The sequence below is a fragment of the Triturus cristatus genome, chromosome 5_1 (genome assembly GCF_964204655.1).
Source record: "Triturus cristatus chromosome 5_1, aTriCri1.1, whole genome shotgun sequence".
NCBI lineage: Eukaryota > Metazoa > Chordata > Amphibia > Caudata > Salamandridae > Triturus > Triturus cristatus.
In genome coordinates, this window is record NC_140587.1 from 120,069,651 (window position 1) to 120,092,058 (window position 22,408).

The window sequence follows — 22,408 nt, forward strand, 5'->3', positions numbered from 1 at the left end:
TTGAAAGGTAATATTTTAATTTTTCGTAATTTTTATAAGCCTTGCACAAATGGTGCCCTTCGGGCACCATTTGCACACGGGGTGGACAGAGTGTGGATAATTTTTTTTTTTATTTATTTTTTTTAAAATATTATAGTTTATCTCATCTGTTGTAACCCATGCACAATTGGTGGCTTTCAGCCACCAATTGCACACGGGGTGGGGAGAGTGTGGATAATTTTTTTTTTTATATAATTTTTGACCGTACGCGTACGGTAAGCGTAATCGGCGAAATTAGCGAAAAAAAAAAATTTCCGTTTTTGGCCTTGGGGGATCTTTGGGGACTCCCTCAACATGGCTATGTGTGTGGGAGCTGTCTAAACAGCCCCTTTACATGTTTTTGTGCTTTGTATTTTCATCATCACTCTCAGTGCGAGAGAGAAAATGGCGGCCGCCGCTTCCTGGTTTCGGCCGATTCAAATGTTTACTAAGATCTAAGAGCCAATCAGAATCGCGCTCGCGCACGCCACCGTACGCGTACGGTAAGCATACCGTAAGCGCACCGTAAGCTGGCTCAGATATATATATTGATTTAAAGGCTATTTTCTCAGAATCTACTGAACAGATTTACACCAAACCTACAAAAGGCACTTCCTTGACCTGAGGACTACCTCTCTGCCAAATTTCAAGTAATTCTGTTCAGCCGTTCGGGCTGTAGCCCTGTCTAAAGGTCCTATGGAAAAATGCATGGGAAAAACGCGTTTTGGGACCCCCCTTTTATCTCAGCCCCCTGCTTGACGAATCCCCCCGAGACTTTCAGGGTAGGAGCGGAGCGTAGCGCCCCACCTATTTTGAAATATTCGCGAGGATTCGTCGACCGGCGCCAAAGTTATTCAAAATAGAATGTTGCGGATTTCCTATGGAAACGTGGTCCTAACTATAACTACCTACTGGCGACCGCCAGTAGGTAATATATATATATATATATATATATATATATATATATATATATATATATATATATATATATATATATGTATATATTCACTGAAAAAAAACATAGGTTTCAGGCAGGTTATAGTTAGGAATTAGCATTTAAAAAACCTTAGACATTCACTGAAAAAACCATAGGTTTCAGGGGCGTTATAGTTAGCTGTACATTTCCCTCGTACAAAACCCTGGAAATTCCCCTGTTCTAGTTAGTTCAGCTAACTATAACTCGCGCCCCCGCAATGCACTGCTGATGACGTCACATATTACATCACTCATGACATGGTCAGTGACAACACTGATGACATCACTCATGACATCTCAAATGACATCACTGATGACATCACTTGAGTGAGATGTCATCTGTGATGTCATCAGTGATGTCACTGACCATGTAATGAGTGATGTAATATGTGACGTCATCAGCAGTGCATTGCGGGGGCGCGAGTTATAGTTAGCTGAACTAACTATAACAGGGGAATTTCTAGGGTTTTGCATGAGGAAAAGTCCAGCTAACTATAACGCCCCTGAAACCTATGGTTTTTTCAGTGAATATATATATATATATTCACTTAAAAAACCATAGGATTTACACATGTTATAGTTAGCTGGACATTTCACTCGTAAAAAAACATTGAAATTCCCCCATTATAGTTAGTTCAGATAACTATAACTCGCGCGCCCGCAATCCACTGGTCATGATGTCACATATTACATCACTCATGACATGGTCAGTGGCATCACTCATGACATCATCCTTGTGATAGAGTGGCGGTCGCGCGAGTTATAGTTATCTGAACTAACTATAACGGGGGAATTTCAATGGTTTTTTATGAGTGAAATGTCCAGCTAACTATAACATGTGTGAAACCTATGGTTTTTTAAGTCAATTTGCAAGGTTTTTTAAATGCGAATTCCTAACTATAACGTGTGTGAAACCTATGGTTTTTTAAGTGAATTTGTAAGGTTTTTTAAATGCTAAGTTATGTATGTATTATTATATTTTTCATATATTTATTTTACAATAAACTACCTATGTATATAGTTATAGATTGACTGTATCCTGTAATATGGAATGGCTCGTTTAAAATGTTTTTTTTAAGGCTTTTCACTGTGCGCGCACGGTGCGCAAACCCCGCGATTTTTTAAAAATACAATAAAAATGTTTTTTTCACCCTTCAGGGTCCTTTAGGGACCCCCTGACAAAGGCTAGGGGGTCAGGAACTCTCTACCCTGCCCCCTTTTCACGTTCTCCACCTTTCTTTTTCACTGTCACACACAAAACACACAAAATGGCGTCCGACACTTCCTGATTTCGACCGATTCGAATGTTGACTGACATGTAACCACCAATCAGAATTACGCTCGTGCACGTTATGGTGCGCGCACCGTGCACGCACGGTGCGCGCTTATAGATATTTATGTACTTTTAACTGCAACTTTCTCAGGAACTACTGAACAGATTGACACCATATATGCAAAAGGCACATGCCTGACCTGAGGACTACCTCTTTGCCAAATTTCAAGTAATTCTGTTCAGCCGTTCGGGCTGTACCTTCGACTAAAGGTCCTATGGGAAAATGCATGGGGAAAACGTGTTTTGGGACCCCCCTTTTTTCTCAGCCCCCGCTTGACGAATCACCCCAAGACTTTCAGGGTAGGAGCTGAGCGGAGAACCCCATTAATTTTGAAAATTTCGCGAGGATTCGTCAACCGGCGCCAAAGTTATTCAAAATAGAATTTTCAGATGTCCTATGGAAACTCGGTTCTAACTATAACTATCTACTGGCGACCGCCAGTAGATAATATATATATTATATATATATATATATATATATATATATATATATATATATATATATGTATATGTATATATATATATATATATATATATATATATAAATATTACCTACTGGCGGTCGCCAGTAGGTAGTTATAGTTAGGACCTATTTTCCATAGGAATTCTGCAACATTCTATTCCCAATAAGTCTGGTGCCGGTGTGCTGATGCCGGCCTCGGACACGCCCTTTCGGTCAGGAGCACCGTGTTTTCAGCAAAACTTGTGGATGAGTACGATGAGTACAAACACGGCGCCCCCCCGAGCGAAAACTACTGCCACTGGGCCGTTATGTTTGCGAGGGGAGAAAGGAGGCAGCGCGTAGTTGCCTGAGAAGGATGCGGACGAGGATGCGAGCCGAATTGATCCAGGTGGAATATGCAGTTTGAAGTCCAGCGCCATGAACTGTGGGGCATTAATAGGTGTCTGTTTTCCCGTCACTGTATGAGGTACCACGTTGGACTGCCAGTACCATCATGCAGTTCTCCTGGAGCCCAGCGGCACCGTCTCACTCACCTGACTGTAGTAAGAGGAGCTGAGAGACTGCTTATCAGGACAGATCTCCAAGCTAACAGTTGAATTCACCAGCCTGTGATACCGGCACTGATGACGGCCACGGAGGCCAGAAACGCGTCTGCCATTGTTTCACGGACTGTTTTGCCAAAGCTGGAAATTTTGCTCATTAAATTCTTTTCCGCATCCGGAGCTGTGTCCTGCTTACTTTTGTGTGTAAGGTGAGCGTTGGACTCTATGTTTTAGCCGGTGTGCTGATGCCGGCCTCGGACACGCCCTTTCGGTCAGGAGCACCGTGTTTTCAGCAAAACTTGTGGATGAGTACGATGAGTACAAACACGGCGCCCCCCCGAGCGAAAACTACTGCCACTGGGCCGTTATGTTTGCGAGGGGAGAAAGGAGGCAGCGCGTAGTTGCCTGAGAAGGATGCGGACGAGGATGCGAGCCGAATTGATCCAGGTGGAATATGCAGTTTGAAGTCCAGCGCCATGAACTGTGGGGCATTAATAGGTGTCTGTTTTCCCGTCACTGTATGAGGTACCACGTTGGACTGCCAGTACCATCATGCAGTTCTCCTGGAGCCCAGCGGCACCGTCTCACTCACCTGACTGTAGTGGGAGGAGCTGAGAGACTGCTTATCAGGACAGATCTCCAAGCTAACAGTTGAATTCACCAGCCTGTGATACCGGCACTGATGACGGCCACGGAGGCCAGAAACGCGTCTGCCATTGTTTCACGGACTGTTTTGCCAAAGCTGGAAATTTTGCTCATTAAATTCTTTTCCGCATCCGGAGCTGTGTCCTGCTTACTTTTGTGTGTAAGGTGAGCGTTGGACTCTATGTATATATATATATATATATATATATATATAAATATTACCTACTGGCGGTCGCCAGTAGGTAGTTATAGTTAGGACCTATTTTCCATAGGAATTCTGCAACATTCTATTCCCAATAAGTCTGGTGCCGGTTGATGAATCCTCGCGAAATTTTTCAAACTTTTGGCCAGCTCCGCTCCGCTCCTACCCTGAAAGTTTCGTGGTGATCCATCAATCGGGGGCTGAGAAAAAAGGGGGGTCCCAAAATGCGTTTTCCCCATGCAATTTCCCATAGGATCTGTTGTTGCAGCTACAGCCCGAACCACTGAATGGAATGACACCAAATTTGGCAAAGAGGTAGTCCTCAGTTCGGACTCGTGCCTTTTGCATATATGGTGTGAATCCGTTCAGTAGTTCCTGTGAAAATTAGAGTTAAAAGTACATAAATATCTATGGCCGTGGAGGATCCGCGCACCCTACACGCACCGCAAGCGCACCCTCCTTGAACCGAGCGCGCACCCTCCCGATCGCGCGCTGAATGCTAATTGGCTGTCGAGTGTCTCTCTACATTCGAAACCAGGAACTGTTGGCGGCCATTTTCTGCCTCGGTAGAAGCGAGGCTGAAGAAGCAAGGGGAATAAGTGTGTAAAACATATAAAGGGGGCAGAGTGGAAATACTCTGACCCTCTAGAGGTGCTTAGGGGGTCCCAAAAGGACCCCCCGGGGCCCCCTTTTTACAAAAAAACAAAAAAACGGTGAAATACACGCACGGTGCGCGTATCCTATCGCGTTAGGTGCACGGATTCTAACGCGTTGGGTGCGCGGATCCACAGCAATATTTTTTTTAAAAAGACAAGAAATCATTGGTTGTATGACTACTTTCTACACTGAAAGGTAGGGTGTATATTTCTGTTTTTTAAAGGTATGATTCTTATTGGTTAACAAAAACAGATTGTAAGGAACATTATATATGATAAGCAGATATGTTGAAAAGTCAAGCACACTTCCTGCCCTGTTTCTTAACATTGTGTGCTGAACTTGTGACCTGTGAGCTCAGTGCAGTGTTTCATGAGCTGTTTCTATGGTAACAGGCAGAAGGCAGATTGGGGGAAGGGTTGAAATGTATTTCAGTTGGAAAGGGTTGAAATGTTTAACCAATAGAAATGTGTGCTTGCTTTTGAGTTTATGTGTGAAGGATTGTGATTTGATGTTTACATGTATAGGTGTGGAAAATGAAAGGGAAACTTTTCCATTCTTTGTTTTTGCTGAGAAGTGCACAGTGCAGAGATTCTGTAAAAGAAAATTTGGTGAGTGACTGATATACTTCTTAATCTACACTATAACTTGAAAGATGAGTTATTTAATTGTGAGGAGATGTATGTAGACTATTTTGATTTTAATCAGACTAATGTATTTCTCCTGCTAAAGTGTAGGGAGTACTTTTTTTCTCTACAATCTTATTGACAGTGTGTGTGCATGTAGAAACCATTTTTGATAAGCATTTGTGTTTTTCATGTGTTTGCAGACAGATAACTGTGTTGTTTTTATATTTTGGTAGAATTAGAAACCAGTCATTGTTTATGAATTTGTGAAATGAGTTATGTTATGTTTCTATACTAAAATGTAGTACTAATTCTAGATGAAGAAATGTGTTTTGGTATAGTGCAAGGGATAGTGATGTTTGTCTAGAATCACACAGTGAGTCTGTGTGCATTTGGGAACCACTGTGAGAGAAGCATTTGGTAACATCGTGTATTTGCTGACAGATAATTGTTTTAACTTGTCATGTTGTGAAGTTTTAGTAGCATTAGAAGACAGTTATGGCTTATGATTTGATTAAATGAGTCAGACTTTGACCGAAAAGTGCAGTCCTGAAATATGTAGATTGTGTGCAGTTCCATTACCAGTTGCACTGTAGTGAATGAGTTTTGGTAAACTCCTAGGGATAGTGGTGCTTGTCTAGAATCACACTGTGAGTCTGTGTGCATTTGGGTAAGGATTGTGAGAGAAGCATTGATAACATTGTGGCGCCGATCACGATCCTGTAAAAACCGGGTACGAACTGTCGGACGGAGCAAAATCTCCGTCCGACGCGTACCCGGTCGTCAAAATCTACCAACATGGAATTACGATTCGCACGGAAACACCATTTCCGTACGAATCGTACAAAACCCCGACCGACGAAAAAAAAAATACAAATGCGATCCGGGAAAGCGCCGACCTGACGTCGGGACGCTCGCAGCCTGCCATTCACGAACCAGGAATTACGATTCGCACCGACGTCATCCCGCAAGGTGAATATTATCCGGCTGCCAAAAACTGCCGGGAAATCAGGATGACGCGAACAAGGAGTACCAGTACGCGATGGACAGACAGGACGACGCGAACAAGGAGTACCCGTACGCGACGGACAGACATGGACCCGAACCTACGTGTCATCCCGGCCCTCATAGCAGTCGACCTCCTCTACAGGTTACGACTCAGACGCCGCAGAAGGTCAGAACAACAAAGGGAGGGGGGAAAGGGGGGGTGGCAAGACCAGGGCAGGCCACAAACCCCCCACCAAAGTCACACAGCACACATGCCCTGGACACACCTGACTCCCAGGCCCTGGTCACTACGAGGGGGTGGGGGCGTGTCCAGCTAAGCCAGCGACCGCCACAACGGAAGTTCTTCACGACGCGAACCGGCAACACAACCAGACAGGTACGTCCCGTACCCACGCCTTAAGAGCGTGGGTACGAGTCGTACCACGCCCACACCTACGTCACCCCAACAATGGCGGGACGGCTGTACCCACGTGGCAAAGGCCTGGGTACGGGCCGCACAAGCATCACATAGCGTGGGGACGGACATGAATGGACCGTACCCCCACCCCGTATGCATGGAGCGTACCCCCACCCCAACAGTGTAAGTACGACCCGTACCCTCACCTCGAATGCATGGAACGTACCCCCACCCCAACAGTGTAAGTACGACCCGTACCCTCACCTCGAATGCATGGAACGTACCCCCACCCCTACAGTGTAAGTACGACCCGTACCCTCGCCTCGAATGCATGGAACGTACCCCCACCCCAACAGTGTAAGTACGACCCGTACCCTCACCTCGAATGCATGGAACGTACCCCCACCCCAACAGTGTAAGTACGACCCGTACCCTCACCTCGAATGCATGGAGCGTACCCCCTATGCAAACATTGTACGTACGACACGTACCCCCACCCGCGTACGTATGGAGCGTACCCCAACAGTGTAAGTACGATCCGTACCCTCACCTCGTATTCATGGAGCGTACCCCCACCCCAACAGTGTAAGTACGACCCGTACCCTCACCTCGAATGCATGGAACGTACCCCCACCCCAACAGTGTAAGTACGACCCGTACCTTCACCTCGAATGCATGGAACGTACCCCCACCCCAACAGTGTAAGTACGACCCGTACCCTCACCTCGAATGCATGGAACGTACCCCCACCCCAACAGTGTAAGTACGACCCGTACCCTCACCTCGAATGCATGGAACGTACCCCCACCCCAACAGTGTAAGTACGACCCGTACCCTCACCTCGAATGCATGGAGCGTACCCACATCCGTGTATGTCATGAGCGTACATATTGTGAAATAGGAGGGGTGTGTGCAGAGTCCCCCCAGCAGTGCCCTGAGACAGGAGGGGTGGGGGCCTATCACTTCCATCAGTGCCCTGAGACAGGAGGGGTGTGTGCAGAGCCCTCCCAGCAGTGCCCTGAGACAGGAGGGGTGTGTGCAGAGTCCTCCCAGCAGTGCCCTGAGACAGGAGGGGTGTGTGCAGAGTCCTCCCAGCAGTGCCCTGAGACAGGAGGGGTGTGTGCAGAGTCCTCCCAGCAGTGCCCAGACACAGGAGGGGTGTGTGCAGAGTCCTCCCAGCAGTGCCCTGAGACAGGAGGGGTGGGGGCCTATCACTCCCAGCAGTGCCCAGAGACAGGAGGGGTGTGTGCAGAGTCCTCCCAGCAGTGCCCAGAGACAGGAGGGGTGTGTGCAGAGTCCTCCCAGCAGTGCCCAGACACAGGAGGGGTGTGTGCAGAGTCCTCCCAGCAGTGCCCTGAGACAGGAGGGGTGGGGGCCTATCACTCCCAGCAGTGCCCAGAGACAGGAGGGGTGTGTGCAGAGTCCTCCCAGCAGTGCCCAGAGACAGGAGGGGTGTGTGCAGAGTCCTCCCAGCAGTGCCCAGAGACAGGAGGGGTGGGGGCCTATCACTCCCAGCAGTGCCCTGAGACAGGAGGGGTGTGTGCAGAGTCCTCCAAGCAGTGCCCAGGGACAGGAGGGGTGGGGGCCTATCACTCCCTGCAGTGCCCAGAGACATGAGGGGTGTGTGCAGAGTCCTCCCAGCAGTGCCCAGAGACAGGAGGGGTGGGTGCCTAACACTCCCAGCAGTGCCCAGAGACAGGAGGGGTGTGTGCAGAGTCCTCCCAGCAGTGCCCAGAGACAGGAGGGGTGTGTGCAGAGTCCTCCCAGCAGTGCCCAGACACAGGAGGGGTGTGTGCAGAGTCCTCCCAGCAGTGCCCAGAGACAGGAGGGGTGTGTGCAGAGTCCTCCCAGCAGTGCCCAAACACAGGAGGGGTGTGTGCAGAGTCCTCCCAGCAGTGCCCTGAGACAGGAGGGGTGGGGGCCTATCACTCCCAGCAGTGCCCTGAGACAGGAGGGGTGTGTGCAGAGTCCTCCCAGCAGTGCCCAGAGACAGGAGGGGTGGGTGCCTAACACTCCCAGCAGTGCCCAGAGACAGGAGGGGTGTGTGCAGAGTCCTCCCAGCAGTGCCCAGAGACAGGAGGGGTGTGTGCAGAGTCCTCCCAGCAGTGCCCAGAGACAGGAGGGGTGTGTGCAGAGTCCTCCCAGCAGTGCCCAGACACAGGGGGGGTGTGTGCAGAGTCCTCCCAGCAGTGCCCTGAGACTGGAGGGGTGGGGGCCTATCACTCCCAGCAGTGCCCTGAGACAGGAGGGGTGGGGGCCTATCACTCCCATCAGTGCCCTGAGACAGGAGGGGTGTGTGCAGAGTCCTCCCAGCAGTACCCTGAGACAGGAGGGGTGTGTGCAGAGTCCTCCCAGCAGTGCCCAGAGACAGGAGGGGTGGGGGCTTATCACTCCCAGCAGTGCCCTGAGACAGGAGGGGTGTGTGCAGAGTCCTCCCAGCAGTGCCCATGGAATGCTAATTGTGGAGTAGCCACAGATACCATGCCCACAAATGTCAGTCAGGTGCACAAAGACCCTGCAGTACATGTACCACATGTGTGCGAGGCTGGGAGTATACGCATGCATAGGGCAAAAAAGAAAACATGTACACATGAAGTCATGTCAATAGTCCACATCCACAAGTACAATGACTACCAAGGATGCCACGAATGATGCAGGTGGAGACATCGCTCAGCATGCATGTGCAACGTTGAAGGAGTCCGTCACACACCCAGCTAATGTACACACAGCTCGGCGCTAAATATTGGGAACACCCTGCAGGGAAGAAGTCAGGGTAGAGGAAGGAAAACACCTTGGGACAATTGCAACATGCAGCAACTGCTTACATGAATTGAGAAAGCTAGCTAACACCGTGTGATGGCACACAGATCCCATGGTCCCCCCTATGAACAGCACACTACTACATTTCCCACACACCCAACACATGAACACCACCCACAACCATGTAGCAGGCCCACCGACAGCAATGCTAGCAAAGCAGGAGTGTTCCAAGGGCAAAAAATAAATAGCATAATTCAGCATGATCCAAAAACTGGTATGTAGGAAGTTCAATATTTAGAAAGCCCATAGGGCAGTCCAGGAGTCACAGCTGGATGGGGGACACAGTGGGATGCGTGTCCCCTAGCTTGCCTGCACAGTTACAAGCCGTTGTCTTCCACAGGGGTGAGGGCATCAAGTGGGGGGGAAGGAACAGGCACCGCAGGGACAGGAGGGCAAAGGGTAGGTGACGTGGGTGCAGGGATGGAGGACTCCACCACAGGGGGTGGGGCAGGGCCAAAGGCGGATTCTAGGAGCGCGCTGCACACCTTGGCAAGGTCCTCCAGGGACTCCCCTGCACCCGAAGGAACCACAGGCCCCAAGGAGGGGGGGGTCAGAGGGATGGGTCGCAGCGCCACTGGGGGAGGGTGTGGACAGGGGGGGGACTCAAGCACCCTGACCGGGGACTTCCTTGACCGCTTGCGGGGTGGTGTCACTGTGGGGCTCAGGGACAGAGTGGCCATGAAGGATTCTTTGGGGGAGATGTGGCCAGGAGAGCTGAGGGGAGGGGATTTGGAGGGAGTGGATTGGGTGGAATGCGGACTCCCACTCTGGCTGCGTGTCACACGTTTGCCCCCTGACCCAGTGGGTGTGCCTACTTCACCCTGTGTGTACGTGTCAGGAGGTGTGCGGCGGACCTTCCCTGCTGGTGTGGTGCCTGTGTCTGTTGTGGTGGGTGCATGCTTACGTCTGTGTGTATGTGGGACAGGCATGGGAGTGGGAAGTGTGGAAGGAGCAGGGGTAGGGGGTGGGACGTAGCGCTGCAGGAGACCCACTGCTGCAGTCAGTGTGGAGTCTATGGACCTCAGCAAGTTGCGTTGGTCAGCCTGCGATGAATGAATGCCCTCCAAGTATGCCTCCATGTTGTTGAGGACCTGGCTTTGGCCATGGAGGACATTAAGGATCGCAGTCTGACCAATCTGCAACTGCCGCTGGATGTCCACAGACTCAGCATTGGCAGCAGCAGTGGAGACAGGGGCAGGGGGTGCGGTGCCTGGCAGGAATGAGACATGTGGTGACCGGGCACGTTGGGAAGGGACACGAGCAAGTGGGAGGCGGCTGATGCCAATGGAGGGGGCGGTGCGAGATGTAGGGCTGCTGTCAGATGGTGGTGCAGCCACCGCCCACTCGGAGAGATCATCCTCGGACCCGTCAGCCTCATACTCTGTTGTGCCAGTTGACAGGTCCCCGGGTTTACTCTCCTCCGCCTCTGTCCCACTCGAAGTGCCAGGCACGATGCCACCGCTGGCACTGGTGCTCGGTCCCTCCGCGCCGTCTGTGTCCATGTCTCCCTCCGTGTCCCCCGACGATGCTGTGGGCAGGGTGAAGAGACAGAAATTAATCATACACCTGTATACATATGTCAAATGAGTCAAATCTACTTAGGTCACAGTGCATAGCATGAAACAAAGGACGAGTTACATCTACAAAACAAGGTACATATGTAGGGCATGCAAGACACAGTTTTTTGACCCACCATGCCATGGAAAAACTATGGAGAGCATGACACAATAGCAAATGAGATGACATGGAATTTTGACTGAGGAGCAAGGCCCTGGGGACAATCCAGCACTGCATCTGCACCACACAGCGTGGCAGGAAATAGGGATGAGCAGGGACCATAGGCAGGAACTAGAGGCACATGCAGCATAGGTAATACTGATAACATGCCCACCCTGACTGGCACACTGCACCTTGAGTGTATGTCCAGGCAAACATCACACACTGGCCAGTCCTAGCAAGGAGATATCAGGTCTTGACATGTCGGCCATGCCCGCACCACCCACCCCCTACATGAGACAAATCTATGGAGACACAGGAAGCACGTACATCTCTTAGTCAGGGTGAAATACACATGGGATGCAAAACTTCTATATTGCACACAAACTACCCAAGGTGCGGCTGACCAAATTATCATGTACAAATGGGCATCATCAGATGATTGCAACAAGACACAAAGGCAATGGCCACCGTGAGTATGTAATAGGAAAATCAGGTCAGGCTGTACAGTGGACACTTGTAATACATCTCACGTCAATATACATGGTGCCAGGGGACAATGGCACAGAGCACAACCTATGCTGTAGACACAGAGATTGTCGACATTCTCGGATTACACTCATGATACCTAGGAAAAGATGCCCCTGGGGACAGTAGTGGCCACACAACTCCATGCTCCTGAATGGGAATGACTGCAACACACGCTAACATCCCTGCACTATGCGTAACGCACAATCATGCACATCATGTCACAGGCCACCACATGGGACATGCCTGCTGGAAGGCCTCGAGAGATTAACTCCCATGTCTGGAATCAGCATTAGTGCCAACTGACAGGGAACCCACAAGTCCAGAACTGGACAGGGCACAGGCAAGGTCACTAAACCTGTTACACACCACCCCCACACATGATGCTGCAGGCATTGTACACTTGGAGAAGGTGTCAGGCTACATACATTTGTGATGGAGTGACTACACAGAGACCAGGGAACACATTGCAAGGTGGGGAAGGGAGGCAGGAGAGCCCTGCAACACTGTGGGTAACAGGATCTGCACAGCACCATAAACCATGGAAGTGTATCCATGGAACAGTGCACTTACAAATGCTGGTGAAACACAACAAACACACACATGTACCTACCCCCTTCCGGCTGCTGCATCTCCTGTAGGCGCCTGTCCAAGTCAGGAAAGACCACCGCCAGCACACGTTTCTGGATGTGGGAGAGACGGCGGCGCCCGCGGTTCTTATGGCTCTCAGGTGAGTCCCCCAGCAGGACCCGTGCGATCCTCCACGTCCAGCACCGGATATCCTGCCAGCGTTTCCTCACCTGGGACAGGCGCCGCTTCCGACCATCCGCACTCCTCACGGCGCTGACGGCGTCCAGCCATATCTGCTCCTTGGCAGAGGAGTCTACCTGTGAGGATGGACAAGTGACACTACATCAATACACCTGGCACATGTCACAGGGACACAGATTAGAACACATTTGCTGTTTACAACAAGGCATATTATGCATCCAACGCATTGCACCTTTGTCATAGGGACATGATCCTCTGGGGAAGGGCAAAAGCAGTAAGTGCCATTTAAAGGACACAGGTGGAATGAGGGCAACTACACAATCAATGATCCAGGCTCACACTGTGCATCACACCCACCCCTCCTGTCTCAGGGCACTGCTGGGAGGACTCTGCACACACCCCTCCTGTCTCAGGGCACTGCTGGGAGTGTTAGGCCCCCACCCCTCCTGTCTCAGGGCCCTCCTGTCTCAGGGCACTGCTGGGAGTGTTAGGCCCCCACCCCTCCTGTCTCAGGGCACTGCTGGGAGGACTCTGCACACACCCCTCCTGTCTCAGGGCACTGCTGGGAGTGATAGGCCCCCACCCCTCCTGTCTCAGGGCACTGCTCGGAGTGATAGGCCCCCACCCCTCCTGTCTCAGGGCACTGCTGGGAGTGATAGGCCCCCACCCCTCCTGTCTCAGAGCACTGCTGGGAGTGATAGGCCCCCACCCCTCCTGTCTCAGGGCACTGCTGGGAGGACTCTGCACACACCCCTCCTGTCTCTGGGCACTGCTGGGAGGACTCTGCACACACCCCTCCTGTCTCAGGGCACTGCTGGGAGGACTCTGCACACACCCCTCCTGTCTCAGGGCACTGCTGGGAGGACTCTGCACACACCCCTCCTGTCTCTGGGCACTGCTGGGAGGACTCTGCACACACCCCTCCTGTCTCTGGGCACTGCTGGGAGTGTTAGACCCCCACCCCTCCTGTCTCAGGGCACTGCTGGGAGTGATAGGCCCCCACCCCTCCTGTCTCAGGGCACTGCTGGGAGGACTCTGCACACACCCCTCCTGTTTTAGGGCACTGCTGGGAGACATCAGGCATTCCCCCCCCTGGGACCCCCCCTACAGTACATAGCATGTGTGTCACACCTGGACACAATGGCAGAAGTCACAGTCACTAAAAAGGGACACAGTCTGTGCCAGTGGACACTGCACTCACCTGATAACCTGGTCGCCCATACAGCATGGGGTACTGTGGGAGGATCACATCCACCAAAGCCATGTTCTCCTCGAGGGTGAATGGCTGTGACCTCTCCACAGCCCTTGACATGGTTCCAGGGAATCAGTAGCAGCAGCTGGGTCGTGGAATACAGAGATGTGCAGGCAAGGGCTCCCTCGTGGGACCTGGCTGCCTTATATCTGCCTTGCTGGCCCATCTCATGCACAGGAGTACAGAGTGATTGGTCACTCACATTTGCATCCTATGTTTCCTCCAATCCCTTCAAACCTAGCAGTCTGTGGGTTCTCAATCTATTTTTTTCTCCTGCATGATGTCAGCCCCACAAACACATTGCAACAAAGTAGATTCATTCCAACTGACTTCTGCCTTGCAGCTTCCTGAACAAATTCAAAATTTGAACTTGGTCTCCATGACAACCAGCATGCATGTAGGCCTTAATACTTGTCCCTCATGTGTCCCCTATGTAATTTGGAGCTTCACACACAGGTACGGTGCGTTCCGTGGCCCTAGGGCACCCCAAATGCATAGCAACGGCCCGTACACGCGTGCCTACGTTCACTATCACTCTGGGTGTCCACGCGTATGCGTACTCGTAGTGGTACGGACCGTACACACAGTGGTACGCTCACTATCACTATGGGTGTTTTCGCGTATGCGTACCCATAGTGGTACGGACCGTACACACGCCTGTACGCTCACTATCACTATGGGTGTTCTCGCGTATGCGTACCCATAGTGGTACGGGCCGTACACACGCCTGTACGCTCCATATCACTATGGGTGTCCTCGCGTATGCGTACACGTAGTGATAGTGAGCGTACGCACGCGTGTACACTCCGTACCACTATGGGTACGCATATGCGAGTACACCCATAGTGATAGTGAGCGTACCACTGTGTGTACGGTCCGTACCACTATGGGTACGCATACGCGAAAACACCCATAGTGATAGTGAGCGTACAGGCGTGTGTACGGTCCGTACCACTATGGGTGTTCTCGCGTATGCGTACCCATAGTGATATGGACCGCACACACGCCTGTACGCTCCATATCACTATGGGTGTCCTCGCGTATGCGTACACGTAGTGATACGGACCGCACACGTGTGCGTACGCTCACTATCACTATGGGTACACATACAGCAGCACTCCCATAGTGATAATGGAACGTACACAGGCCCTCTTAGCAGCAGTACGGCGGTTTTCACACATCACAGTGGTGACAGGCAGCACACAGGAAGGAATAGGGCAGACATACTTGTCCATGGATGGACATCAAGGCATTGTCTGTGCATTACTACATGTGTGGGGCACAGGTGTGACAGGCTGTGATGTGGAACATTACTCCTGAGTGGAGAAGGCACCAGATGTATGATGAGATGTGTACAGATGTAATGTGTGATGGTGCAATGTGTGCCAGGCATGCCCTTGACTCCTTTGACATGTGTGCATGTCGTACTGCACACTGGGGATGAGCGTCACTGGCATGGCATGGACACCAACACACGCAAGTGTCCCCTGATGGCCGGAACAGGGGTTACCACACCTGACTTGTCACTACCACGGTGCACGATGTGACTATGTCATGTATGTGTGGGGGGTTCCCATTAGGTTGATGTTGGAGCACCCTCAAAAGCTGCAGCTGTTGCAGCAACTAACATGTGTATGTGTGTAGATTGACATTGGACACTGTTCCGCACACCATGCCACATGTGGTATCGGATGTGAGCTGCGTATGTATGCATGGGACACGGATTAGCGTGACAAGGACATGTCTGCATCCTCTCTATGAATGTGTGGTGAGTCATGACATGTGCACCTTCATGGCAAGGTGTGTGGGCTGTCCTAGTGTAATGTCATGTGACCTGTGTCTCTAGTGTTCCGCTACCAGTCTCTGCAATCGGCATCCTACTTCTGCTGATGTGTGGGTGTATGTCACTCCTGTGTTGCGTCTGGCTGTTCTCTTCCACTGGGACACAGCTAATCCCATGGCATGGCATGTGGAGGTTCTCAATCTCCGTGTGTAGCTGGGTCTTGGTAGGAGGGTCAGCTGCCAGCCATACGTGTCCAGGGCATGTGGCACATACCTGACTCTGTATGTAGCATATGTGTATAGACAGATTAACATGTGCTCAGTACAAATTATTTGTTGTTGTGGGGCACTCACTCTTCCTTGTCACTTCCAAATTCATGCAGAGCGCCGCCTCTTCCCCGAGCAATTCCGGACTTGGCTGCCATGCGGGAGAATGATCGTATCCGGTGCTACCGCTTCCCCCGACGGTTGATTCTGGAGTTGACGGCGAGACTGGCACCACACCTGGAACCGCTGCACAGGTATCCTACGGCACTGACACCACAGCTGAAGGTAATGGCAGCCTTACATTTTCTGGCCACGGGTACCTTTCAAAATACCATAGCTCATGTTGGTGGCATGTCCCAGAGCATGTTCTGCCGTGTGCTGCATGATTTCTTAGAGGCCATGTTGATTCACCTGGATGAATTCATCAAGTTCCCAACCCCTGAAATGTTGACTGGGGTCAAGCGTGGATTCTATGCCCTGGGAGGGATGCCCCATGTCATTGGGTCCATAGATGGTACACATGTAGCTTTGGTACCGCCACATGCACGGGAGGTAGCGTACCGCAATCGGAAGCACTACCACTCCATCAATGCCCTTGTGGTGTGTCTGTCCAACATGGTGATTTCACATGTCTGTGCTCGTTTTCCAGGCTCAGCACACGATGCCTACATCATGAGGCGTAGCAGGATGCCTGAAATGATGATGCAGCTGCGCAACGAACGAGCATGTGTTGTTGGTGGGTACAGTCTGTCTGTCCTGTATTTTGCATAGCCTACCAGCACGACCGCTTCACCAGTTCTAACGATGTCCATGTGCTTCCCATGTAGGGGACGCTGGCTATCCCAACATGCCATGGCTGCTCACACCTCTCCGCAACCCCATCACGCCGGCCCAGCTCCGCTACAACACCGCCCATGGCCGGACAAGGCGAGTGATAGAGAGGACGTTTGGCCTGCTGAAGAGCCAATTTAGGTGCCTCCACAAGACCGGCGGCGCGCTCCCATATGCCCCTGCGAAGGTCTGCTAAATCTTCATGGTCTGCTGCATGCTGCACAACATGGCAGTTGAGAAAGCTGTGCCACTCATCCTGGATCAAGATGACGAGGACCATCCACCCGTGGAGGACGAAGGGCTTGGCAATGGGGCTAGTGATGTGGAGGATGTGGAGCCGCAAGAGGACATCCGGACTCGGCTCATACGCGACTTCTTTGCTTAGTGGTGAGTACCAGTGTCTGAGTGTGCACACATTGCTCCACGTGTGGCATGTGTTGTGATGTGTGTCTCCACCTGCATGTATGGCACGTGAGTCAGAGGTGTGTGTGGGTGTGTCACTGGAGTGATGGTGCCAGTGATGGTTGTATTTCCCCAGTCATAATTGTGACCTAGCATGCTGTCATCCATACATGTGTCGAGTTCATGCACATGCAAGTGGCTGTGCTTTTTGTGGCTGACTTCTTGTGTGTCTCTCTTGCCCAGGTACTTGCGCATGGCGTCTGCTGGCTGCATTGTTGTGGCACTGCTATTCCTCATGGACACGTCATGGTGTGCTGACTCAGCGTTACATGCACGGACAAGTTTGGAAGTCTCCTTAGGGTAAGGGATGCATCAGGGGTGTATTGGGTGTGGCAGTTGTTCACGATGTATGCACACTGCCCCTGTCGATGTTTGGTTCCTCTGCAGCCATGTAGCATCACCATGGGACACGACATGCAGCTGTGTACACCTGAATAGATGGTCTGACTGGTTGACAGTCATCAGTGATGGGATAGCGGATTGTGATGATGGCATCAACGTGTGTGACACTGCCCTCGGACACATACGGTTAGCATTGGCTTGACATGGTGTGGGACTTCTACATCAGCGGATCAATGGTGTATGGCAGTCTCTCCATGAGCAGCTGTGGGTGTTTAGCTGTTAGCCGACAATTGTGTGCCAGTTCCATGGCTAACACGCATTTGTGCTGCAGAAGGGAGGTGCCAGTGTTGGACCCACATGTTACTCCACAAGAAGTGTTCATGTGTACTTCAAGTTGCCTCAGCAATCCCGAAAACATGACTAATAAAGGTGTCCCTATGCCTCCAAGGTGCCTCTTCTCAGTCAATGCTGGTGTGTTGCCACGGTGCATCCAGCATGTCTGGCATGGTTTTCCCGGATAGTGGCTATGTGTCGATGTGTCGAGTAGCAAGATGCAAGCTGTGTGTGTGGGCTGAGACTGTGTATTGGGCATGATGTCCATGACTGTGTGGGTATTGTGACATGTGCCATCCCCATGCATCCAACGTTGGCCAGGCCCCCATTCTCTGCATCCACCAGACTCAAGCTTGCAGGACATGGTTCTGCCACCTGTCTACACATACCTGGGTGTCCCCCAGGACACTGAACATGATCCCTGACCTCTGCGCATGACTGTTGCTGTACTCAATGTGTCTGTCAGCACGGTTGTGCGGCCACCCCCTCAGCTGGTTGGGTCCATCACGGGTGTGTATGGTGCTCCATGTCTGTCTTGCCTAATACACTGTGACCCGTGTGTCCTGTGCCAGACTCAGGCCCCAGGGTGTGGATGGTTGAAGTCAAAAGAGAACTCAGGCATGTTTAGACTTTACAACACACATGTAAGGTAATAATGCAACCAGCAGGCATCTTCTCTTCATGGTGTGATTTTTTATTTTTTGGGGGGGGGATAAAGTGAGGGGCTTTCCGGGAGTTTGGAATCCAAAGTTCAGTAGGGGAGTTGGTGTCCTTGCCATTGGAAATCCTCATAGTCCATGCCACAGTCTTTGTCAACATTGGTCAGACAGTGACCAGCAGGGCCATATGGCAGAGAATGTCTCTTGATGCTGTGATGCTGTTGCTCCAGTGAGCCAGGTGCCAGGCCAGGTGTCCTGGGAGATGGTGATGTAGCGCCGACCCTCACGGTCCTTTCCGTGGACGACCCGGCCTCCTGCGGGGACCCTCAGAAGCAGGCCGTGACGATGTTTGGGATGCTCCGTCGGATGTCTCCTCCTCCTCCTGATCCCTCCCTGAGGGTGGTGATGTTCTACGCCGTCTGGCACAGGGAGGGTTGCCCATGTTGTCGGCCATCCGACGGAGTCTCCCTGTGTCTCCCTCCCTCTCTGTCCCCCTCTCCCTCCCTCCGTGTGTCAGCCTCCTCCCTCTGTCCGTCTCCCTGTGTCTCCCTCCCTCTCTGTCCCCCTCTCCCTCCCTCCGTGTGGCAGCCTCCTCCCTCTGTCCGTCTCCCTGTGTCTCCCTCCCTCTCTGTCCCCCTCTCCCTCCCTCTCTGTCCCCCTCTCCCTCCCTCTCTGTCCCCCTCCCCCACCCTCTGTGTGTCACCCTCTGTCACCTCAGCCCAGCTTCCGAGACACACACTTTTTCCAGTCCTTTGAATGGCCCTTGGCTTGTTGATGTGAGTTTGTTTCTGATCTCCAGGCACCCATTGGGTGTAGTGTCTGTGTGTGCGCTGCTGCTGTGGTTGTGTGTGCTGCCACTCTTTCACAGTGTTGGCTGTTCATTAGCTGCTGTCATGTGCAAAACAGTGCCTTCACCCCCATGTGTTGATGCAAGGCGTCCGCCATTTGCTGGCGAGTCTTTCCTGTGTGGGGACACACTGTTTGTCTGGCTGTGACCTGGGCCATATGGGCAGAGGGCATTGTTGTCTGCTTCTGAGTTGCACTATGTGATTTTTGGGGCCCACCCTCCCGCCATCCGGGTTACCGTGTCATGTGTTGGTGTCTTCTGTGGCCTGTGACTTGACATTGTCCAGCTGGGTGCATGGGGCATGGTGGCGGCAGTGGCATGTGCGTGTTCATGGAGTGTGGTTGAGTCATGCGATAGGTTGGGGTGGTTGCGTGCCTGTTAGTGATTTTGGTTGTGGATGACGTTCCCCCCATGTGAGGTGCGTTGTTTGTGTACTCACCCGGGTCTCGGAGTCCTCCTAATCCTTCGACTGCCTCCACCGGCTGTATGGCCATCACCCTCTCCTCCCAGGGCTGGTAGTGTACGGGTCTGCGGGAGGGCCCTCCTCCAGTGGTGTTGGCCTGGTTGTGTTCCTCCAGCATCTTGGCTCGGACCCTCCTCCGCAGATCGTACCACCTGGCTTGGCATTCCTGCCTGGTCCTTCTGGTGTCCCCAACAGCATTCACAGCATCGATGATGGTCTGCCACATGGCTGTTTTTGCTGCCATGCTGGTCTGTCTGACCAATGTTCCAAAGAGCTGTGGCTCGACTCTGAGGATTTCATCGACAAGAACCTCCAACTCTCGGTTACTGAACTTTGGATTCTTGGTAGTGGGCATGGTGAGGGATGTGGATGGTGGGGGGGGTGTGGATGGTTGTGGGTGTGTGGGTGTGGTTGTGCAGGTGTGTGTGTGTGTGTGAATGTGATGAGGGGGTGTTTGTGAAGGTGGTTGTGTGAAGGTGTGCAAGTGTAAGGTGTGGTGAAGCTTGTAGTATGGTGCTGTAGGTCTGTGGTGTCTGGCAGCAGTGAGTCTGTTGCAAAGGCTCATGGTTTGTGTGTGTGGGCCCTTTTTATTGGTCCATTGGTGGGTGTGGCTGTGTTTGAAGTTTGGGTGGGTGTGTTATAAGGAGTGGTGGTGTATTGGGCCTTGGTTTGTTTTTGGCAGTTGCAGGTCAGTGAATGTGGTATTTTAGTGGTTGTTGGACATGTTTAGTGGCTTTGTGCCATTCGAATGGTGTATTCTTGTGTTGTTTTGTTTAGTCCTGGTTGTGTACGTGCGTTTTTAGCGTGTACGGTGTGTACATGGGCCATTTGGTTGTACGGTGCTGTCCTTGTGTGTGGCTTGGTACGACTCGTACATGCGGTCGTGATGTTGGGGCATGGGGTGCGCTCCGTACTTAGGAGGTTGTGGTGGGGGTGCGACTCTGACATACAGGGGTGTACATACAGGGGGGTACGACACGTACAGGGGTGTGGGTACACGGGGGTACGACATGTACAGGGGTGGGGGTACGACTCGAACGTACAGGGGTGTGGGTACACGGGGGTACGACACGTACAGGGGTGGGGGTACGACTCGAACGTACAGGGGTGTGGGTACATGGGGGTACGACACGTACAGGGGTGGGGGTAGGACTCGAACGTACAGGGGTGTGAGTACACAGGGGTACAACACGTACAGGGGTGGGGGTACGACTCAAACGTACAGGGGTGTGGGTACACGGGGGTACGTCACATACAGGGGTGGGGGTACGACTCAAACGTACAGGGGTGTGGGTACACGGGGGAACAACACGTACAGGGGTGGGGGTACGACTAGAACGTACAGGGGTGTGGGTACACGGGGGTAGGACACGTACAGGGGTGGGGGTACGACTCGAACGTACAGGGGTGTGGGTACACGGTGGTACGACACGTACAGGGGTGGGGGTACGACTCGAACGTACAGGGGTGTGGGTACACGGGGGTAGGACACGTACAGGGGTGGGGGTACGACTCGAACATACAGGGGTGTGGGTACACGGGTGAGGGTTCGACACGTACACGGGTGTACATTCAGGGGGGGTGTACATTCACGGGGAGTACGACTCGAACGTATGGGTGCTGGGGGGAGTGTTGGGCACGTATGTGGGCACATGTCTCCATGGTTGCAATGGGAGTTCGGTGCGGACGGTGTTTTTACCATACGGTTGTGAGATCGGACGCACGGGTATGATCGTGATTCCTCGGTCGGACTTCACTTTTCACGTTTGTACGGTAAATCGACCGAGGACGTGTCGGACACATTTTCCGACCCGAGGACGTGTGGGGAATGATTCCCAATGCGGTTCGTATGGACTTTTGACCATGCGAATCGTGATTGCCAGTTTGTACGGCACTTGTACGATTCGTACGGTAAAAAGACCGGATACGAGTCGTACGGGGAATTTTTTTACCGGATCGTAATTGCCACCTGTGTATTTGCTGACAGATAACTGTTTTAAAACTGGTCATGTTGTCAAGTTTTAGTAGCATTAGAAGCCAGTCATTGCTTATGCGTTGATTAAATGAGTTAGGCATTGACACAAAAGTGCAGTCCTGAAATATGAAGATTGTGTGCAGTTCCCTTACCACTTTCACAGTAGTGAATGGTTTTTGGTAAACTCCTAGGTATAGTGGTTGTTGTCTAGAATCACACTGTGAGTCTGTGTGCGTTTGGGAACCACTGTGAGAGAAGCATTTGGTAACATTGTGTATTTGCTGACAGATAACTATTTTAAAACCTGTCATGTTGTCAAGTTTTAGTAGCATTAGAAGCCAGTCATTGCTTATGCGTTGATTAAATGAGTTAGGCATTGACACAAAAGTGCAGTCCTGAAATATGAAGATTGTGTGCAGTTCCCTTACCACTTCCACAGTAGTGAATGAGTTTTGGTAAGCTGCTAGGGATAGTGTTGTTTATCTAGAATCACACTG